General features: G+C 40.2%; 1 pseudogene; it reads left to right on the forward strand.

Moving 5' to 3' along the window:
- Window positions 1–2717: 2717 nt before the first annotated feature.
- LOC101656962 overlaps window positions 2718–10239 on the forward strand; it is a 106125-nt pseudogene continuing 98603 nt past the window's right edge.

Genomic DNA, 10239 nt, shown 5'->3' on the forward strand with positions numbered 1-10239 from the left:
CCGGATAGCCTGAATTGCTCTACAGAGGACTACCCAGCGGCCCTCAAGACTTGAAGGACTGCCAGTGTCTCACAACTGTCTCACAGGAGTGAGTTGCACTGAACCATTTGTACTGCTTTATGACTTAATCAACTGTTTATTTGTTATATCTCTATCTATCTGTATAAATATATATACAGTTATTAGCATTCTGGTTTTGTTTCTCTAGAGAACCCTAACACATTAGTTCTTGGGTCTCTTGCTTTGTGATGGTTGGACCAGGGTGCAGCTGCCTTAGCAGTTCCCTGCTTCAGCTTGCAAGGCTAACTTCCTGCAAAATATCCCAAAGGAGAAGCCACATGGACATACCTCGATGCAGCCATGGGTGCTGGAGCAGCCATGTGGAGACCCCTGCCAGTGCTGAGATGCTTACACATTCACTGACTCAGCTTTCCTCCTGCAGTCGGCATCATTGTGTGTGTTTTTTGAGATGGAGGAGGACTTTGTGGATTGATGTTGGACATATGGGTTAATAGGTTAATGTTGGACTTGTGAGCTTGGGCAGCACTGGGTTGGGATGTTTTCTTGATATGCACTTAACCTTTATATAAAGTTCTCTCTTATACATGAGTTTCTTTGGAATTGTTTCTCCAAAGTACCCAGACTAACACAATCTATAACGGGGCCACAAGGGTTGGGGGGGTAGGGAGAGGGAAAAAAAGGATCTGATCCCAACGCCTCAATGGAAAGTAAATGTCCAGAAAAGAACAATGGAATATATGTATGAATATGTCAGATACAATTGACATACAATGTAGTTTGTAACAAGAGTTGTAAGAGCCTCCAATAAAATGATTTAAAAAATAATTTTAAAAGTTGGTTCTTTAGAAGGATTAATAGAATTGACAAGACATTGACAAACCTAACAAAAGATAGGAAGGAGCAGATGGCAATATCCAGGTTGAGGGAGGAAATTGGAAAGTACAACAGACCCCAATGGAATTTAAAGACGTATTGCACAGCACTATGAAGGATGTACTCCAAGGTATACAACAACTTGGAAGACATGGAAAATTAAACACTCCCCAGTTTATCCTGCAAGAACCTGAAAAGACCGATAGCAAAAGAAGAAATAGATAAGGCTATCAAGGAACTACCAACTGAAAGAAGCCCAGTCTTAGGTGGCTTCACTGGAGAATTCTAACAAGCATTCAGGGAAGAGCTGACACCAATCCTACAGAAGCTCATCCAGAACACAGAAAAGGACAGTAAACTCCCAAACACAGTCTATGAAGCTAGTATAACTCTGATATCAAAACTGGGCAAGGATCCAACAAGAACAGAGAACTACAGGCCCAAATCTCTAATGAACATAGATACAAAAATCCTTAACAAAATATTGGTCAATAGAATATAAAATTATATAAAAAGAATAATCCATCATGACCAAGTGGGATTCATACCACAGATGCAGGGTTGGTTCAACATTCGAAAATCCATCAACATCATCCACCACATTTGAAGCCACATGATATGAATAAATGCAGAAAAAGCATTTGACAACATTTGACACTCAATCCTAATTAAAACACTCAAGAAGATAGGACCGGAAGCAAATTACCTCAATATAAGTAAAGCTATAAAAGAAATTCAACAGTGTTTCAATCAATGGAGAAAAGACTAAATCATTCCCACTGAAAAAGGGAACCAGACAAAGATGACCCTTGACCCCAAGTTTATTCAACATAGTCCTGGAGGTCTTAGCTAATAATAAAAGGCAAGGGAAGGATATCAAAGGTGTACGTCTGGGGAAAGAAGAAGTGAAATTATCATCATTCACAGATGATATGATTGTATATATTGAGATCCCAAGAGGCTCCACAATAGGATTGCTGGAAGTGATAAAGGAATATGGTAGAGTGACAGGATACAAGATTAACAAGCAGAAGTCAATTGCATTGCTATATACAATGGATGGAATTACACAAAAAGAGATCAAGAAGGTAGCACCCTTCACAACAGCCAAGCATAAATTGAAATATCTCGGGATATACCTTACAAACAAATAAACAAAAGGATCTGGACAAGGAAAACTACAGATCATTAATATAAGAAACCAAACAGGACTTTCACAAATGGAAAAATATCCCATGCTTGTGGATTGGAAGACTCAATATTGTACAGTTGTTAATCCTACTTAAGGCGCTATATTGGTTCAATACAATCCTGATAAAAATACCAGCATCATTTTTCAAAGAAATGGAAAAACTGATAGCCAACTTCATATGGGAGGGGAATAAACCCAGAATTGGCAAAGAAATCCTCAAGAAGAATAAAGTTTGGTGGAGGGGGCGGTTTGCTTTACCTGAACTTTAAAAATTATTCAGCCATAGTTGTCAGAACAGTATGGTCCTGATATAATGGTAAATGCTTAGACCAATGGATCCGAACAGAAAATCCAGAAATACAAACAGCAGAATACAGACAACCAATCTTTGATAAGAGTCCTAAAAAAATCAAATAGGAAGCAGATGCCCTTTTTAACAAATGGTGCTGAAAAAACTGATGTCAACCTGCAGAAGAATATCAAAGACCTTTACAGCACCCCATATCCAAGGACAAATTCAAGGTGGATCACAGTCTTTGAGGTAAAACCCAAAACTACCAGGCTCATCAACAAAAAAATAAGGACAAAGCTAAGAACTTTAATGCAAGGAATACATGGGCTATCAGCAATAATGAAGGATACGCACCCAGAGGAAGAGAACATAGACATGTGGGACATACTACTAAAGATAAAACACTTGTGTGCATTGAAAGAGTTCATCAAGAGAGTATTGAGAGATCCCAAAGACTGGGAAAAGGTATTTAGTAATGACGGGTCAAAGGTTTTATTTCTAAAATCTACAGAACCCTGCAACTTTACAATAAGAAAAAAATGAATAGGCTACTAAGGAGGTGGGCAAAAGACTTCGACAGAAGATTTACAAGAGAAAACGCAAATGGCCAATAAACATACAAGAAAATGTTCCTGATCATTAGCCGTCCAGGAAATGCAAATCAAAACAACCATGAAATATCACCTAACACCCACAAGGATAGCCTGATTCAAGAACACAGAAAGCAACAAATGTTGGAGGGGTGTGGTGAGATAGGAACTCTCATCCACTGCTGGGGGTCTTACAGATATCTGCAACACCGTGGAAAGCGATTTGGTGATGCCTAAAACAGATGGAAATCAAGTTACCTTACAACCCAGCAATTCCACTCCTCAGTATATAGCCAGAAGAAATAAGAAACAGGCCAAAGACAGACATCTTCACTCCAATGTTCATTGCTGCACAGTTCACAATCATAAAGAATTGGGAAAAGCCTACATTTCCATCAATAGAAGAATGGATTAAAACTTCTTGTATATACACACAATGGAGTAGTACTACACATCCCTATAAAACAGTGAAGAAACCATGAGGCACCTTTTCTCATGGAAGGAGTTAGAGGATATTATGCTGAGCGAAGTTAGTGAAGCACAAAAGGACAGGTACAACCTGAGTCTACTAAGCTAAATTCAATTAACAGAATGGACATAGGGGAAAATGTACATATTGCACAGTTCCCGGGCTGAGGACTAGATACTCTGGCAAGAGCCAGATGAAACACAATGATCCATACGCCATCAAAAAGGAAACAGCAATTTTTTAAGATGCAAATGGTAACAATGTGAAAAGACATCTCCCCCACCCCCCACCACAATACGCCTTCACGGTCCACAGAGTGATAGGGGAAAACAAAAGATGACCAAGGGGGAAGAGGACACTAATTCACTGTGCTAGTCTGGGTAGACTAGAGAAACAAATTCATAGACACTCAGATGTGTATAGGAAAGACCTTGATATAAAGAGTAATTTGTACATTAAGAAAACATCCCAGCCCAATCCAAATCAAGTCCATAAGTCAGATATTAACCCATATGTCTAGTACCAGTCTGTAAATGCTTCTTCAGACTCACACAACACATGCAATGATGCCAAGTGCAGGAAGATCACCAGCCAGTGGGTGGAAAGTCTTGTGGATCCATTGGTGGTGGAAGCATCTTAGTGCTGATATGGGTCTCCACGTGGCTCCTCCAGCTCCAAGGCTCTGGCTGCCATCAGCATAGCTCCATGTGGCTTATCAACAGGAATGTCTAGCAAGGAGATGAAGCAGAGAGAGTGTCTCCTGCCTCCAGGGAAGAATACAGGAGTCCCAGAATCCTCAGGAAAAGGCCATGCCCACACAGAGGCTTCAATGGCTATGACCTGATTGACAAGCTAGACTCCACCCCTTGGTAAGTTGGCAAGAGATTTTGTAACTGCCACAACCACCCAAGGGGAGGGTGTTGTTTATGTTTCCACAGGAAAGGGAGAGAGAGAGTAGACCTCATTCTGAGGCACCAAGTCTTGAGGGTGGCATTCCTGCTTAGACCAGCTCATCCATAGAGATGACTGCAGGCTGGCCCCAGCTTAACATGTGTCCCCTCCCTAGACAACAGTGCTACAGAGGACAACACTGAAGATACAGTTTGGGGAATACCACTGGTCTGACCAGCCCATATGGAGCAAACCAAGAGGAGAGTGTGACAGAGCAACAATGGTAGCGAAGACATGAAGTCCCTGAGGAATCTCAATAGACTTCTGACTCAAGGGGCAGGGCTTGACACCTCATCTTAACTGGTTGGGGGATATCCACAAGGGACCCACTGAAAGTTAAAGGTATAACGGGGTGAGGGGGGTCACTAAACCACTCCATCCTTGACTGCAAGAAGAGCAATGGAATCTTGCAGAAGGCACGCCCCTTGGACCCGAATGCTGAGGACTGAAAGGTATGCGTGCTGTTGGATAAACAGGTCCTGGGAGACGGATCCCAGAAAGAAAGGGGAGTGGACTGATAGGTTTAATCAATTATATATGTGACTATATAAGAATGGCTATATAACCCCACTACAGGGCAATGAATAACAGAATGGAACGGATACATTGGATGGTGTAAGATATGGGGAGGGGGGAAATAACAATAATATTTAATATAATAGCAAGGGTTCCTAAGGAGTAGGGTGGGGAGGACAGAGATAAAGGGGAGCTGATATCAAACAGTAATAGAAGAAAGAAAATGTTTTGAAAATGATGGTGGCAGTAATTGTACAATCATCCTTGATCTAATTGAAATGTGGATTGTTATAATATCGCTGCCAATATAATGGGGAAAACAAAGTTAATAAAGACAATGTTTTCTAATATATTTTCACTCATACTATGCATAAACATACTATAAGATCTTCATAAGTTAGAACTGACTATATGGCAGTGAGTATATATGTTGTTGTTTTTGATGCTTTGAGTCGGTTCTTTCCCATACCAAAACCTGTGTACGCAAAACAAAGCACCACCTGGTCCAGCACCATCCTCAAAATTGTTATATTTGAGCCCAACTCATAACTTCTGGCATGTAATAAGAGGGACCAATCCCTGGAGAAGGAATTTATCATGCTTGTAAAGTGGAAATCAGTGAAAAGAAGACCTGCAACAAGATGGATGACAGAGTGACAGCAACAATGCCACATGAGAACATGCAACAGCCACATGAGAACATGCAACAGCCACATGAGAACGGTGCAAGATGGGCAGTGTTTTCTTCCTGATGTACCTCAGTGGGCTATGAGTCGGAACAGATTTGGTGGCACTTAACATCAACAGCTACATTTGTTGGATGACTGTTATTATCAGAAATTGTATAATCTTCATAACAATCACAAGAAGTAAATATTATCATCATCTTACAGACAAGAAAGTTGAATTTCATAACAAAAAAGTAACTCCCTAAAAAACTTAATATTGCAGTCTCCTATAACTCACACACACCCTGCTTGACTTATTTGTAACTTAACTTCCAGCATACTATATAATTTACTTTTATTTTGTTTATTGTCTGTCTCACTCTCTTATAATGGAAGTTCTGAAGGCATGGGTCTTTGCCTCTTTATTTATTCATATATTTCAAGGCAGAAAAGAGTCCCTACTATACAATAGGTTCCAATAAATATTTACTGAAGGAATGAGAATCTCAATGAACTAAACTCTCAGAATGAAATGTGTCAGTCAAAGAGTAAAACGATTTTAAAATTCAGATGCTTATGAATAAATTTCAAAATCTATACTTAGTATGAAGCTTTTCTAAGCCAATAAAAGTCATTACCTTAAAAGAAAAATTCATAAAACATTAAAACTATGCAGGTTTCCTAAAGGACTCAATAGTTCTCTACATGTCCTACTCAATTATTACTCCTCCTCTAATCATCAGTCACAAATATTTTCAAAATCCCATCTCCAAGAAGCGGAAAACATCTCCAAACTCTGATCTTCACACCCACAAGGTGATTAAAATTAAAGTCCAGTGATTATTATATCCCTAGGCTTAATAGTGATAGCCCAGATGTTTTATTTAATAGACATTATATATTCCTTATAGACCTTATATATTCCTTATAGAAACTAAGGAATGTCATTCTCACTTTCTTCTTTCAGATTGCATTATTTGCCTACTTTGACATATCTAGTTTCAACCCAATTTCTTTTTTTAAATCATTATATCAGGGGCTCATACAACTCTTATCACAATCCATACATACATCCATTGTGTCAAGCGCATTTGTACATATCATTTCCATCTTCATCTTCAAAACATTTTCTTTCTACTTAAGCCCTTGATACCAGTGCCTCATTTTCCCCCTCCCCTACCATCCCTCCTTCATGAACCCTTGATAAATTATTAATTTTTTTATGTCTTACACCAGCCACTCTCTCCCTTCACCCAATTTTCTGTTGTCTGTCCCCCTGGGAAGGGGTTATATGTAGATCATTGTGATCAGTTCCCTCTTTCTCCCTCCACCTTCCCCTTCCCCTCCTGGTATAACTACTCTCATTATTGGTCCTGAGGGATATCCCTGCTGGATTCCCTGTGTTTCCAGCTCTTATCTGTACCAGTGTACATGCTCTGGTCTAGCTAGATTTGTAAGATACAATTGAAGTCATGATAGTGGTCGGGGGTGGGGGGAAGCATTAAAGAACTAGTGGAAATTTGTCTGTTTCATCAGTGCTATACTGTACCCGGATTGGTTCGTCTCTTTCTTGTGACCATTCTGTAAGGGGATATCCAGTTGTCTATAGATGGGTTTTGGGTCTCCACTCGCACTTACCCTCACCCACATTAATATGATATTTTGTTCTGGGTTTTTGATGCCTGATGCCTGATCCCATTGACACCTCATGATCACACAGGCTGGTGTGCTTCTTCCATGAGCTTTGTTGCTTCTTAGCTAGATAGCTGCTTGTTTATCTTTAAGCCTTATAGACCCCAGACACTATATCTTTTGATAGCCGGGCACCATCAGCTTTCTTCACCACATTTGCTTATAAACCCATTTTGTCTTCAGCGATTGTGTCGGGAAGGTGAGCATCACAGAATGCCAGGTTATTAGAGCAAAGTGTTCTTGCATTAAGGGGGTATTTGAGTAGAGGCTCAATGTCCATCTGCTACCTTAATACTTAGCATATAAATATGTACATAGATCAATTTCCCTATCATTATATATAAATATATTCACATATTAAATATGTAAATATATGTCTAAAATATATATGTATGTATTTAGACCTCTACAAAAATCCTTTGCCTCCCAATTTTTCCCCCTATTTCCTTTCACTTTCCTCTCGTCCCAATATCATATTCAACCTTCATTTGGGTTTTAGTAATTCTGCTTGGCTACGCTGCCCTTGATCAAGCCCCACCAAACATCCTATACCATCCTCACTATCGATTTTAGATCATGTGTTGTTCCCTTGTCCCTGGGTTGGTTGACACCCCTCTTCCTTGCCCTCCTGCCTCTCCTTCTCACGTGTTCCTCTGGAACTGTCAGTCCCATTGTTTTTGCCTCCAGATTGTTTATCCCACCTATCTTATCTAGATAGCCTGGAGAGACAATAATAAGCACAAAAACAAGACAAAGCAAAACAAAGCAACAAAAGAATACCCAAAAAAACAAAACAACAACAAAAGAGAAAAGCCTATAAATAGTTCCAGGTTTGTTTGTTGACCTTTAAGAGTGTTTTCCAGTCAGTCGAATCTGACAGGGCACCATGCCCTAGCCCCAAAGTCTATTTTTGGTAGTCCCCGGGAACCTCATTGCTTTGTTCCCCTTGCTGCTCTGTTGCCCGCACTTAGTGTTTCACCCTGGTGTGGTGGGGTCAGTTCTGACACAATTCCCTCACTGTGTCTCCAATGTTGTCCCTGTAGCATTATGGGTCAGTGAGGGATGTTGTGCCTCTTGGTAGGGCTGGCCCTACGGTCCTCTCTGCACATTGGCTGCTCTGAGCAGGAATATCGGCCTCCAGGTTTGGTGGGCCAGGAAGTGTTCCCCTCTCCTTCCCTCTTCATTTGCTCCTGATCAGAAGTGCCCCTCTCCCTGAGCTGCAGCTTCAGTTTGTCCGCTGAAGTGAATTCTTCTGGGGAGGTGGGGGGGGGGGTGTCCACATAGTTGGGATTGGGGCTGGCCCAGCAGACCTCTCTGTTGGTTCGCTGCTTCATGTTGGTATGTTTAATTCTCATCTTGGCATGCAGGGTTGAAGTCTGGTCCCTCTCTCCCTGTCCTGTGAAGATATAAACAACACCCTTCCCTTGGGTGGGTTAGTGCCCTGGTCCCCCGTTACCCATGTCTTTTTCTTTTCTTTCTTTCTTTCTTTCTTTCTTTCTTTCTTTCTTTCTTTCTTTCTTTCTTTCTTTCTTTCTTTCTTTCCTGCTCCTTTTTAGTTGGCTGCCATAAGTATCCCTGGACTGGGTCTGACACCTGCCATAATACCTGGATCTCACTCCGGGAATGTATGTATATAGTAGCCTTTCCCCTGTTCCCCTTTTGCATTTTTTTAAGCTTACCTTAGTGGACTCATGTTGTACTTGTCTTTTTGTGTTTGGCTTACTTCTCTTGGCATAATTTCCTCCAGTTCTTCCCATGTGGTGATGTACTTCATGTGTTCATCACTGCTTTTTAAGGATACATTGTACTCCATTGTATATATGTACCACAGGTTTTTAATCCACCCATCCATTGATATAAATTTGAGTTGTTTCCAACTCCTTGCAATTGTGAACTGTGCCACAATGAACATTGGAACACAGATGTCTGGCCGTGATTTGTTTCTTGGGTATATGCCCAGTAGGAGCATTGCTGGGTCATATGGTAGCTCAATTTCCATCTGTTTTAGATATTGCCAAATCAATTTCCATAGTGACTGTACATACCTACAGGTCCACCAGCAGTGGATGAGAGTTCCTATCTCATCACAGTTCCTCCAACACTTGTTGCTTCCTAATTTTTTTAATCAGGCTGTCTTTGAGTGTGTTAGGTGGAATCTCATGGTTATTTTAATTTGCATTTCTCTTATGGCTAATGATCAGGAACATTTTCTCATATGTCGGTTAGTTATTCAGATTTCTGCCCTTGTGAAACTTCCATTCAGGTCCTTTCCCAACTCCTCAATTGGGAATTAGATTTTTTCTTATTGTAAGTTATCAGAGTATTGTAGATACTGTGTTAGTAATAAGGCCTTTGTCAGATGTATCATTGCTAAAGATGTTTTCCTAATCTGTAGGCTCTCTTGTCTCTTGGTGAATTCTTTCAATGTACACGTTTTATCTTCAGTATATCCCACTTGTCAATGCGCACCTCCTCTGCATTTGTGGCCTTCCTTATTTCTGATAGTCTATATATTCCCTGAGCCAAAGTTCTCAAGTTTGTCCCAATTCCTTCATTGATGGACCTAATAATTTGGGGTTTTACCTAAAGGTCTATGATCCACCTTGAATTTATTCTTGTGCATGGAGTGAGGTAAGGGTCTTGCTTCATTTTTCTGCAGAGAAATATACCTTTTTACCAGCACCACTTGTTGAAGAGGGAATCCGCTTCCCATTTGATATTTTTGTGGCCCTTACTGAAGATCAGTTATATGTATGCTGATGATTTTATTTCTGGGTTTTCAGTTCTTTTCCATTGGTCTGAGTATCTTTTATTATACCAATTCCATATTGTTTTGACTATTGTGGCTGTATAATAGGTGCTAAAGTCAGATAATGCAAGCCCTCCAACTTTGTCCTTCTTTGGTTTTTTTTGGGGGGGTGGTTATTTTTTTATTTTTATTTTTTTAACATTTTATTAGGGGCTCATACAACTGT

This window comes from Echinops telfairi, unplaced genomic scaffold (genome assembly GCF_000313985.2).
Source record: "Echinops telfairi isolate 266 unplaced genomic scaffold, ASM31398v2 ScPeMD7_443;HRSCAF=831, whole genome shotgun sequence".
NCBI classification, from domain to species: domain Eukaryota; kingdom Metazoa; phylum Chordata; class Mammalia; order Afrosoricida; family Tenrecidae; genus Echinops; species Echinops telfairi.